The sequence below is a fragment of the Hyla sarda genome, chromosome 6 (assembly GCF_029499605.1).
Source record: "Hyla sarda isolate aHylSar1 chromosome 6, aHylSar1.hap1, whole genome shotgun sequence".
In the NCBI taxonomy this organism is placed as follows: Eukaryota; Metazoa; Chordata; class Amphibia; order Anura; family Hylidae; genus Hyla; species Hyla sarda.
Window position 1 is genome coordinate 215180705 of NC_079194.1, and position 13043 is coordinate 215193747.

Consider the following 13043-nt stretch of genomic DNA (forward strand, 5'->3'; position numbering starts at 1 on the left):
TTATGAATGACTTTTAGCAGTTCCTTCCTTTGTGACTCCGTTTGCCAAGGCAAACTATGTGAAGAACAGCATGACACCGACGTGCCCTGCAAACATGGTATGCTGAAGGGGCACTGAGACTTGTCTGTGCAGTGGAGGCTGAGGAAATGGTGGAGGATGAGGAGGCGGAGTCGCACACTGTCACAGGACCAACGGCCTGAGAGCATAGAGGAGGAAGTGGCATAACCTGTCCAAGTTGCTGTTGTGGCTGTGCAGGAACCACATTCCCCCAGAGGGCCGTAAAGGACATGTATTGTCCCTAACCATAGTAACAGCTCCACACATGGGCGCTGCCATGCACTTTGGTACACACCGACAGGCTCAAGGACTGGCCCACCTTCTCTTCCACAAAATTGTGCAGGGCTGGTACTGCGATCTTCACAAAGAAATGACGGCTTGGCACTCTCCACCTCGGCTCGGCACAAGCCATCAATTATCTCAAAGGTGCAGAGTCCACCACTTGAAAGGAGAGGGACTGCAGCACCAGCAACTTGGACAGGAGCACATTCACCTTCTGCGCCATTGGAGTGGGGGCATACTGTTGTCTCTTGGACATGGCTTCACCGATAGATTGCTGGCGGAATGACTGACTAAAAGTAGGAGGAGCAGGAGCATCTGGAGCGACAGGAGGAGGGTATGACACACAGCTCCCTTCGGCTGAGGTGGTGGAGCCTTGGCCGGCTGAAAGAGAGAACGATGTGGCACTTTGTGATGCAGAAGGCTGGACCACTACATAGGAACCACGGTTCTCCCAGGCCGCTTTACCGTGGCACAGCATATGTTGACTCTCTACCACAGCTCAGTACAAGCCATCAGTTTTCTGAAAGTTGCAGAGTCCACCATTTGAAAAGGGAGGGACTGCAGCACCAGCAACTTTGGACAGGAGCACATTCACCTTCTGCACCGTTGGATGAGTGGGTGCATACTGTTGTCTCTTAGATTTGGCTTCGCCGATGGATTGCTTGAGGAATGACTGACTAAAAGTAGGAGGAGCAGGAGCATCTGGAGCGACAGAAGGAGGGTATGACACACGCTTCACCTTCTGCCGACACATCTTGCATGTGGCTATGTTAACCTCCCCTGGATGCTTGATGAAAAACTGCCACACCGCCCAGTAGCTGATTTTCCCACCAACAGTCCACACTAATTTACTGCTACTGCCGCCTTCTCCAGGAACCCTTGTTCCACTACCTCCCAGGAAGGTAGGCTGCCGCAAAGCAGGAGGTCTCCCCCGGGCACGTTTGGCTCCAGGATTTTCTCTTCTGCCACCATGCTGACTGCAAACCATGCTACCACCTTGCTGGCTCAGCTGCTGCCTCACAGGCAACCTGGAACTCTCTTCTCCTAATGATGATGAAGCCCCTCTTGCACCCGGCTCCCAACAGCACAGGACAGAGGCAATGGGAGGACAGGTTGTGTCTGAGGAACCCACCGACTGTTCAGATGTCACTTGTGATGAAGTGGATGACCATGTTAACCAATTGATGACGGCAGATGGGTTGCTGGTCGAGACACGACCGCTAGCTGATACCAGAAACTCAGGCCTCTCGCTGCGACTCCTGCTGCCACTCGCCCCTAGTCTGCTGCGACTTCTGTCTGCGTCTGATGAATTTAGGCCTCTGCCACTCCTCTGTGCAAGTTCTTGCATTTCTCTGCCTGACATACTTAGTGCGTATATGAGGGGAGTACAATACGCTTCGCTACTCTGAAAACAGTATTTGTCTAAAACAGCAGCAGGTGTGTACTTTTGGCTGTCCGTTCACAGTATCTAGGCCATTGACAGATTACCAGGTACAAAATAGTACCCTACTTAGATGTTGGTATGTGGTATGCACTTATGAGAGCAGAAAAATGCCCTATAGTACGCTTAAAAAATGTATTTGTTTACAACACCAGCTGGTGATTACTTTTGCCTGGATTTTCACAGTATCTAGGCCCTTGACAGATTATCAGGTAAAAAATAGTGCACTACTTAGATGTAGGTATTTGGTATGCACTTATGAGGGCAGAAAAATGCTCTACAGTACGCTTAAAGAGGTATTTGAGTACAACACCAGCCATTGAGTACTTTTGCCTGGCCTTTCACAGTATCTATGCCCTTGACAGATTAACAGGTAAAAAATAGTACACTACTTTAGATGTAGGTATTTGGTATGCACTTATGAGGGCAGAAAAATGTGCTACAGTACGCTTAAAAAAGTATTGGAGTAAAACACCAGCCAGTGATTACTTTTGCCTGGCCTTTCACGGTATGTAGGCCTTGAAAAATTAACAGGTACAAAGTAATACACTACTTAGATGTAGGTATGTGGTATGCACTTATGAGGGCAGAAAAAATGCACCACAGTACGCTTAAAAAAATTATTTTTGCACAACACCAGCAGTACACAATAGTGCTGCAGCACACAGTCGTTTTGTACTAAACCCAAAATTGCACTCTCTCACAGACTATTAGGAATGGACTACTGGGTGTGTATTATACAGTCTACAGCAGACCATTTGTTGTGGAACAAAGAGGGCAAAAATGTGCTGAAAAATTATTCCATCATTCTCTGATAAGGTTTCTCAAGCTTAGCCAGCTTGCTCAAATGTATGAGGCACCACACAGCTCTCTGCCCCTCTCTGTAATACAATGCTGTAGAAAGTGACTGGGAGGTTAATGGCTGCAGTAAAAATTATTTTCAGTGAAAAACGCACTGCTCTCTGTCAACCAGAACGCTGACGTGAATAGGAGGTGAATCACTGCTGGAAAAAGCTTTTCTGTGTAACACACAAAGCGTTGACAGTCCTATCTCTCTGCAGTGAAAGGCTGAAGTGACTAGCCGAAATATGGCTGCCGATTATATAGGGCTGCATCATGCATGTGATTCAGGGTCATCCTGCCTTCCCTTCCCGCATTCCCAGAGTTCCTTTCCCCATGTTCTCACATGTGGATCTGCCATTTTAGATGCCCTGGAGCCTGGACCACACTAAATGGAGTGTAATGAAGCGATTTGCGTGATAGAATCCCGACGATATTCACATTCATTGCAAATAGAATTTTTTCATGAAATTTATAACGAATTCGGGTTCGTCAGATTCGATTCACTCATCTCTAGACTGAAACATCATTTTTTAATGGATTCATAATAAAGTGGAATTTTACCTTGTGAACATTGGTTGGTACCATGGCTTCTCTATAAGGAATAAAGGCATGTCAAGCAGTCCACAGTCTCCCACCAAGATGTACACTAGCCTCTGAGAGTCTTTTTTATAGGACAGCATGGGAATAATTTTTATGCCAAATTGTGGCAAGACCCACACACTGATAAGCCATAACATTAAAACCTAACACAGCATCTGTCAAGGGATAGAATAGATCAGGCCGTATGTGAGTAGTCATTTCTTGATGTATAAGTTTTGGAAGAAAGTTTAAGGATCTTAACAACTTTAAAAAGGGCCATGTGTAAAGGCTAGACAACTGGGTTATAGACTCTCCAAAACAACAGGTCTTGTGGGATATTTCCAATATACAGGGTGGGCCATTTATATGGATACACCTTAATAAAATTGGAATGGTTGGTGATATTAACTTCCTGTTTGTGGCACATTAGTATATGTGAGGAGGGAAACTTTTCAAGATGGGTGGTGAGCATGGCGGCCATTTTGAAGTCGGCCATTTTGAATCCAACTTTTGTTTTTTCAATAGGAAGAGGGTCATGTGACACATCAAACTTATTGGGAATTTCACAAGAAAAACAATGATGTGCTTGGTTTTAAGGTAACTTTATTCTTTCATGAGTTATTTACAAGTTTCTGACTACTTATAAAATGTGTTCAATGTGCTGCCCATTGTGTTGGATTGTCAATGCAACCCTCTTCTCCCACTCTTCACACACTGATAGCAACACCGCAGGAGAAATGCTAGCACAGGCTTCCAGTATCCGTAGTTTCAGGTGCTGCACATCTCGTATCTTCACAGCATAGACAATTGCCTTCATTGATCCCAAAGAATAAAAGTCAAAGGGGGTCAGATCGGGAGACCTTGGGGGCCATTCAACTGGCCCACGACGACCAATCCCCTTTCCAAGAAACTGTTCCAGCTTCAATGTGCCAACATGCCAGCTTCAATGTATAAAAAGGGAAACACATCGTCATGTAGCAATTTCGCATATCTAGTGGCCTTGAGGTTTCCATTGGTTTCCAAAGAATGGCCCCACTATTTTTGTACCCCATATACCACACCATACCATTAATTTTTGTGTTCCAACAGTCTTGGAGGGATCTATCCAATGTGGGTTAGTGTCAGACCAATAGTGGTGTTTTTTTTTTTGTCAACTTCACCATTCACATAAAAGTTTGCCTCATCACTGAACAAAATCTTCTGCGTAAACTGAGAGTCCTGTTCCAATTTTTGTTTTGCCCATTCTGCAGCACCTGAAACTACAGACACTGGAAGCCTGTGCTAGCATTTCTCCTGCGGTGTTGCTATCAGTGTGTGAAGAGTGGGAGAAGAGGATTGCATTGACAATCCAACACAATAGGCAGCACATTGAACACATTTTATAAGTGGTCAGAAACTTGTAAATAACTCATGAAAGAATAAAGTTACATTAAAACCAAGCACATCATTGTTTTTCTTGTGAAATTCCCAATAAGTTTGATGCGTCACATGACCCTCTTCCTATTGAAAAAACAAAAGTTGGATTCAAAATGGCCGACTTCTAAATAGCCGCCATGGTCACCACCCATCTTGAAAAGTTTCCTCCCTCACATATACTAATGTGCCACAAACAGGAAGTTAATATCACCAACCATTCCCATTTTATTAAGGTGTATCCACATAAATGGCCCACCCTGTAGTGATACATTGATAAAGATGATTGGAAATATTGCATGGTATAGACACTTTTTACCTTGTGGTCAGACTTGGTGTGACTTAGTAGATAAATGTGTTCCATTTCCCATAATATAGCCACTTTTTATAAATCGAGGACAACTGCAAAAAAAAAACTTTAACAGTACAAACAAATGCATTGATGTGTGAAAAATGCTCTATGTGAAAAGTCCATGATAAATGTACACCAATGTGTGTGTGTGTGTGTGTGTGTGTGTATATATTTATATATATATATATATATTTAAATAAGCACTGTCATCAAACATAACTTTTATTCAGTTGTTGATCAAAGCAAAATATGGCTATTTGTAATATACTTGAAAACCAAGTTTTCACCCTGAACTCAGCTATTAAATGTACTACCGTTAGATGTCCCCATACTAGCCAGAATTAATTTGTTTCTGCCAAGCGCATCATTTGTGTCTCAGCTCTAGTGTCATCTGTGTCTTGGCTGCAGGATATGCGGCCAGGGCACAGCGGTCCACACTTCCGTCCTTGCTCTGTGCCAGTGCGGCTCGGAGCATGATTGGTGGAAGTCAATGTATGATACGTGAGGGAAACCCCAGAGCTTGCTCGTAGACATGACCTTTCCCAAAGAGTGGACCTCAGGAAGCAGGAGAAGCCAAACTGAGCTGCTGTATTGACAGAAACAGAGTCAAAACACCCGAAATTTATATGAACAGAAGAGGGAACACACAGTGAGGGACAGATGTATATAATTGTTTTGCTTTGGTTACAGGTACACTTTTAATGACTCCTAAAGAAACCTCATTAAATACACCTATTCCAATGCCTTAATATTGTTTTTATGTAAAGTTTCTTAATCAAACTTCAATATACCAATGATTGTACAACATCAGTTATTTCCCCAGTAAACAACTAAGCAGAGCTGACTTCATTACAATACAATTTATTCTCTACGGAAATATCCCTCTTACCCATCCTTTTTACTTTAGAGTAATGATGACAATAATGAACATAGTGGAAATGAGGGAAAATGGTTTGTATTTGTAAATATCACATCATATACTGTATGCCCATTTATGTGTTTACATGGGAAGGGTTGTAAGTAGGGATGAGCAAATCGAATCTGACAAATCCGAATTTGATCCGAATTTCAGGAAAAATTTGATTTGCAATGAATGCGAATATCGGCGCGATTCGATCACGCAAATTGCTTTATTAAGCTCCATTCAGTGCAGTCTTGGCTCCAGGGCATCTAAAAGGATGGATCCACATGTGAGGACATGGGGCAAGGAATCCTGGGAAGGCGGGAACAAGGGTAGGCGGGATGACCCTGAATCACATGCAGCATGCAGCTTATCACCAGCCAGTCACCCCTAAGATGTCATAGCCCTATATATTCGGCAGCCCTATTGCGGCCAGTCACTTCAGCCTTTCATTGCAGAGAGAGGGACAGACATCTCTGTGTGTTGGCCAGAAAAGCTTTTCTTCTAGCAACAATTCACCTCCTAGACACATCAGCGTTCTGTTGCACAGAGGGACAGGGAGCAGTGTGCTCAGTCTGAGAGGGCTTTGGTAAGAGAGGCATTGCAAGATAGTTAGAAAACTGAAAGATATCTGCTATACGGAGTGAATTGTTCTTCTGTGTGGAGTGAATATCTGCTGTGCGGAGTGAATTTGTGAATCTGGAGTGATTTGTGTGAGTACTTAAAGTTGCACATAAGGGATTACTGCTAGAATCTAAACAGCCTTTTCACCTTTTTTTTTAGGGGTAGATTGGTCACACACAGGTGCTTAAACCTTAGTTTGAGACTCTGTCTGAGCGTGCTCAGTCTGAGTGGGCTTTGGTAAGACAGGCATTGCAAGAGAGTTAGAAAACTGAGAGTTTGAAAGCAGGAGTTTGAGATCCAGGAGTTTGAGATGGCCTCCATGTTGGAACATGCAGTCTGGTGTACATCCTGTTCAATGTATGCAATCCTTGAACAGCAGTTTGAGGTTGCATATTGTTGTGCAGGATTTGGGAGAGTTGTTCATTTGGAAGCCCAGATCCTGGATCTAAAAAGAGCAACTGGCAACACTGAGATGCGTTGACAACATGGAGAGGAGTCTCCTGCTCACTGAGCAAGTACTCTCTAGGGTAGAGGTGGGGAATGATATTGGGATGGAGGTGCGGGACGGTCAGGCAGCTAGCAGGGTTACAGTTAGAAAACGGGGTAGAGAGAAAAGTGTCCGGGAGGCTAGTCCTGAACTGGCACACTCCAACAAGTTTGCCCGGTTGGCAGATGAGGGGGATGCCATTTCAGAGCTATCAGTACTGCAGCAATACTCCTCTTCTGACCGCCAGGGGGGTGTTTGCTCCAATAAGGAGGGAGGGAGGAGTGCAGGTCAGGCCAGACAGGTACTGGTAGTGGGGGACTCAATAATTAGGGGGACAGAAAGGGTCATCTGTCACAAAGACCGGGATCGCCGAACAGTGTGTTGTCTTCCTGGCGCTTGAGTTCGGCACATCGCGGATCGGGATGACAGGTTGCTGGGTGGGGCTGGAGAGGACCCAGTGGTCATGGTACATATTGGCACCAATGAAAAAGTAAGAGGTAGGTGGAGTGTCCTTAAAAATGATTTCAGGGACTTAGGCCGCAAGATTAAGGCAAGGACCTCCAAGGTAATATTTTCTAAAATATTACCTGTACCACGAGCCACACCAGAGAAGCAGCGGGAGATCAGGGAGGTAAACAAGTGGCTCAGAAGTTGGTGTAGGAAGGAGGGGTTTTGGTTCATGGAGAACTGGACTGGCTGTACCGTAGGGACAGGCTGCACCTCAATGGGGAGGGTGCAGCTGTGCTTGGGGAGAAGATGGCTAGAAGGGTGGAGGAGTGTTTAAACTAGGGGCTGCGGGGGGGGGAGGGAACCTACAACATAGAGGGGGAAGATAGTGTAGATAGAGAGGGGGGACTTATAAATGTACCTGGGGGTGGAGCAGAGGGAGGGGTTAGGATAGTTAAAGGGGTATTCCAGGATTTTTTTTTATTTGACTATGCTACAGGGGCTGTAAAGTTAGTGTAGTTCATAATATAGTGTCTGCACCTATGTGTGATGGTTTTCTCACAATTCTTCTGTGATTTTCACCCCAATATTTATTTTTACCAGCATACAAAATGACTGTTGTCTCGGACTTTTCCCAGCTTGCAATGCGGCCAAGGCCTGACTCACTAGTCAGCTGATAACAGGGAGCCTGTCTGCTTCAAAGGGTGGAGGGATCAATCCGCAACTAATGCAACAGCTGTAGGCACCCTGATTGAAAACCACATGTCTTTTGTTTCAATGGGTGGGGTGGATGATGTGTGAGAGGGAAGAAAATGGTATTGTGGGATTTGTAGTAAAAAAAACATAAGTCACACAGGAAATACAAGTTCACAAAAAGCTAACCACAGTGTTATGGTAATCTCACAACATAGCCATTTAGCCCCAAGACAAGCACGGATCCTTCCTAAGCATGTCCATTACTGTCTTCCAGGTATGTACTAAAATCACCTTATGGTGGATAACCCCTTTAATAGGGATAGGCTTCAAAGGAAGAAAAAACATACACCATTGAATTACTTGTTGACTAATGCCAGTCTGAAGTCTGACCAATAAAACAGATGAACTGGAGTGTTTGATGTCTGAGGAGAATTATGACATAGTGGGTATAACAGAGACTTGGTTGGACGATAGCTGTGTCTGGGCGGTCAACATACAGGGTTATAGTCTATTCAGGAAGGATCGGACAAAACGGAAAGAGGGAGGAGTTTGTCTTTATGTAAAGTTCAGTCTGAAGGCTGCACTGTGGGAGGATATATGGGAGGGAAATGATAATGTGGAGTCAATAAATATAATATATTATAACTTGTTCTTCAATAAGGGAATCTCTCGAGGGGCCACAAACAATGAATTTTAGGAAGGCAAAGTTTGACCAACTCAGAGAAGCCCTTAAAGGGGTACTCTGGTGCTTAGACATCTTATCCCCTATCCAAAGGGTAGGGGATAAGATGCCTGATCATGGGAGTCCCGCCGCTGGGGACCCCCGTGATCTTGCACACGGCACCCCGTTTATAATCAGTCCCCGGAGCGTGTTCGCTCCTGGTCTGATTACCGGCGACCACAGGGCCGATGGCGTGTGACGTCATGCCTCCGCCCCGTGTGACATCAAGCTCCGCTCCTCAGTGCAAGCCTATGGGAGGGGGCGTGATATCAATATCAAATGTGCTAATGTCCTCAAAAACAAGAATACTAACACTAAATGGGAGACTTTTAAAAATATCTTCAACTCTCACTGTAAGATGTGTGGTAAGGGACTGTGTGGGAAAGCCTTGTGGGGGTGTAGGGTAGTTGGGGTGTTGCTGTTCAATATAATAAAGGGCGCTGTTAACCCTTGTCACTTGTGACGCCAGTGTTAGTTAAAACTCTGTAGTGATGCTGGGCCTATCGCCACCCTTCCCAAGAGCGATAGGTGAGTGTAAAATAAATGGATTGTCCAGAGCAGTGCTGAACTTAAAACTTGCAGAAATCTTTACTGAAGATTTTCTGTATGTGCAGTAACGGTAACAGTCCAGATAACAGAGTCTCTACAAACAGCACAGCAGTGATTGACAGATGCTTAGGACCGGAAAGTTCCCTTTAGATTTGGAAGATTGTATTTGCATAGATCCGCTGGATTTAGGGGTTAGGTTAGGTCCAGAGGTCTTGCTGAGATAGCGGGGAATTGTACGAACTATCCGTCTCTAGCGTAGGTCTAAGCCGCAAGGCTTCGGGCCTAGTAATTTGTCTTATAACCTGCGGAGGTCCTACCTCATCCAAAGTCAGCAACCCAAGAGACCGACAATATGGCGCAGCTCCCTTATATGGGCAGGGGCTGGCCGTTTTGGATTGGTCCAATCAGCTGTCACTCACCGTTACAATGGATTGTGGGTGGTCACATGTCCAAAACCACCAAAGGTCCTTTAGCAAAAACCATAGAGTTCTACAACCCGGTCACATGACCCGCAGGTCCTGCAACGCTAACACAGTGAGTAATACCATATACATTTATTTGGATAGATAATATTTACAAATATTAAGTGACTAAGGGGTGACTAGGGGCTAAATGAGGAAAGCGAACCCTGACAGTCCTCGGTTTCACCTGGAGGGTGAATTCATATAATACTTAAAGACCACCTAGATGGTCCAATAATACCCTTGAGTTCCCAACCGTTCAAAGTTATATTATGAATTTGTATATACACGGACTTTAATTACACTGGTCCATAAACTAAGTAATATAGTGTTAAAGAAAAAGGAAATCACACACTTAAAAACACTGCATGCATATCAGCCTAAGTAATTATTGGTGTATAGGCAACCCTAGCTCATTTTTGTATATCTGATTTGTAGGGGTCATTCTGCAGATATTGTCCCTTGCTACAATCTCTGGCTGAAGCATGCAGCTAGTTAAAGCCAAAATGCACTGCCCCTCTCAACGTTTCGCCACTATGTGGCTTTGTCAAGATGCATGTGGGCAATGCATAAACCCCACAAAAAGGAGCTATTTGCATGAATAAGTGTAAAAAAAATATCAATCTTTATTATTGCATAATGCATCACAAACATTAAAATTCATATTAAAAGCAGGGAGGAATACACAACAGAAGGCGGCAGCCTGGGACTAATGTAAACAACAGTTATTGGACCATGTGGAGCAAATATCGAAAAATAATTTGTGGCCAAAAATCATAACATGGGTGAAAAACAGCACAATACTGAAGGTATATATAGTAATTGTTACGTAATGCGCTCTGGCCACACACGCTGGCCGTAAGCGCATGGTCCCCTTACCTTCTGCTGCCAACGGGGCTGGGACTTGCATCGCGGGACGCACCCTCATGCGAGCCCCAGTCCATCACTCTCCGGGTGCTTCTCCTGCCTCTGCCTCTCTACTCCGGCGCGCGTGTCCCCATCCCCTAGGGCGCACGTGCGTCCCCATCCCCTAGGGTGCGTGCACGTGCCAGAGCTTTAAGATTTAGAGGGCCAATATGCTCATTAGTATAATCCACCTGTGGCTCATGTATAAATTCCTCCACCCTCCTCAGTTCCCTGCCGGATCTTTGTAGCCTTGTGCCTTTGAGAAAGCATTCCTCTGTATTGCCTTGCTGTGTATCAGATCTCTTGCTCTTGTGACTTGACCTAGCTCCTCTGCTGCCTGCCTACTGAACTCCTGCTTCGCTTTGACTACGCTACTGTGCCACCTGCCCTGACCTTCTGCTATCCAGACTACGAGTTGCCTTATCCCTCCTGTGCCTCGCATCTCATCAGCCGCCTGTGTGGTCGAGCCGTGCCAGTGGTAGCGATCTTAGACTCCGCTCCCTGGTACGGTCCGAGTCATCTGCCACACAGGTCCAGCAGATCCACATCCACCTGTCTTCAAAAACGTGAGTGCTACAGTAAGGTCTGGCCATGGATCCCGCTGAGGTACCCCTGCCTGAAGTTGCGGATCTTCCCTCCGTTGTGGTATGTCAGTTGCAGCAGTTGGCCCGACAGGCGCAGCAATTTTCTCAACTTTCAGCCATGATGCAACAGCTTTTGGCCTTGCAACAGCAGCAGGTACCACAATCTGGCCCACTCCCACCTCCAACTCCTGCAGTATCTTCTGGCTCCCAGCTGCGTCTGCCTTTGCCTTCCAAGTATGATGGGGATTCCAAGTCGTGCAGAGGCTTTGTTACACAGTGCTCGGTGTACTTGGAGCTTATGTCTGAACTGTTTCTGACGGAACGTGGTAAGGTGGCCTTTGTCATTAGTCTACTGTCCGGAAAAGCCCTGGCTTGGGCTACACCCCTTTGGGACCGTGGCGATCCAGTATCCTCCAATTTGTCTACATTCTTGGCAGAATTTCGCAGTGTCTTTGAGGAACCCGCACATGCCTCTTCAGCTGAGACTGCTTTCTGAACCTCTGCCAAGGGAATTCTACCGTTGGTGACTACGCGGTTCAATTCATTCCGGGAAAATCCTTTGTGCCCGCCAGATTGAGACGCAAGGTCCTGAAATGGGGTCATTCTTCTTTGACAGCAGGACATCCTGGAATACGCAAGACTCTACTTCTTATTTCTCGGCACTACTGGTGGCCCCATCTTGAACGTGATGTTTCTGATTTTGTTCTGTCCTGTGTAACATGCCCGTGACAAAACTCCTCGACAAAGACCTGCAGAACTCTTACAGCCTTTACCCATTCCAGAGACTCCCTGGTCCCATATCGCCATGGATTTTATCACCGATTTGCCACCTTCTCATAATAACACTGTCATCTGGGTCGTTGTAGATCGGTTTTGCAAGATGGCTCATTTCATTCCTCTACCAGGTCTTCCTTCTGCCCCGCAGCTGGCGAAGTACTTCTTGTTGTATGTCTTTTGTTTATATGGTCTCCCTCAGCATATTGTTTCGAAACAAGGTATGCAGTTTGTCTCTAAGTTCTGGCGAGCCCTTTTTAACCGTCTGGACATCAATCTGGACTTCTCCTCAGCCTACCACCCTCAGTCCAATGGTCAGGTGGAGAGGGTTAATCAAATCCTTGAGACTTATCTTCGGCATTTAGTTTAAGCTCGCCAAGATGATTGGGTCGACCTTCTCCCCTGGGCTGAATTTTCATATAATCATAAGGATTCCGAGTCCACAAGATCGTCTCCCTTTTTTTTTTTGTCTACGCACTCCATCTCCGTTCTCCTCTTCCTCTCCCAGTCTCCTCCGTTGTGCCTGCTGTTGATGAGCTGGTCCGTGACTTCTCCACCATCTGGCAACAGACCCGACAGTCGTTGTCCCAGGCTTCTTCACGCATGAAGGCGCGAGCGGATAAAGGTAGAAGACCTCCACCCTCCTTCTCTCCTGGTGACATGGTGTGGCTTTCATCCAAGTACATCCGCTTCAAGATCCCCTGTTACAAGCTCGGTCCTCGCTACCTTGGTCCCTTCCAAATTCTTCAAAAGATCAATCCTGTCTCCTATAAACTCCGTCTACCTGCTACATTACGTATTGCCCATTTCTTCCACATCTCTCTCCTCAAGCTTCTTGTCATAAACCTGTTCTCTCAGAAGAATCTTGTCCCCACACCTGTCTCTGACTCATCTGACATCTACAAAGTTAAACAGATTCTTGCTGC

The 13043-nt window shown here is 45.6% G+C and overlaps 1 protein-coding gene across 7 annotated transcripts in view; it reads right to left on the reverse strand.

Annotated features, from left to right (window-relative positions):
* AGRP (agouti related neuropeptide) overlaps nt 1-13043 on the reverse strand; it is an 82946-nt gene that overhangs the window by 15056 nt on the left and 54847 nt on the right. Inside the window, exon 2 of one of the 7 annotated variants that reach the window (XM_056526393.1) lies at nt 4935-5017. The exons of the other annotated variants lie outside the window; for them this stretch is intronic. The gene's annotated coding sequence lies outside the window, so the exon portion shown is untranslated. The remainder of the gene's footprint in view (nt 1-4934; nt 5018-13043) is intronic. 7 annotated transcript variants of the gene reach the window in all.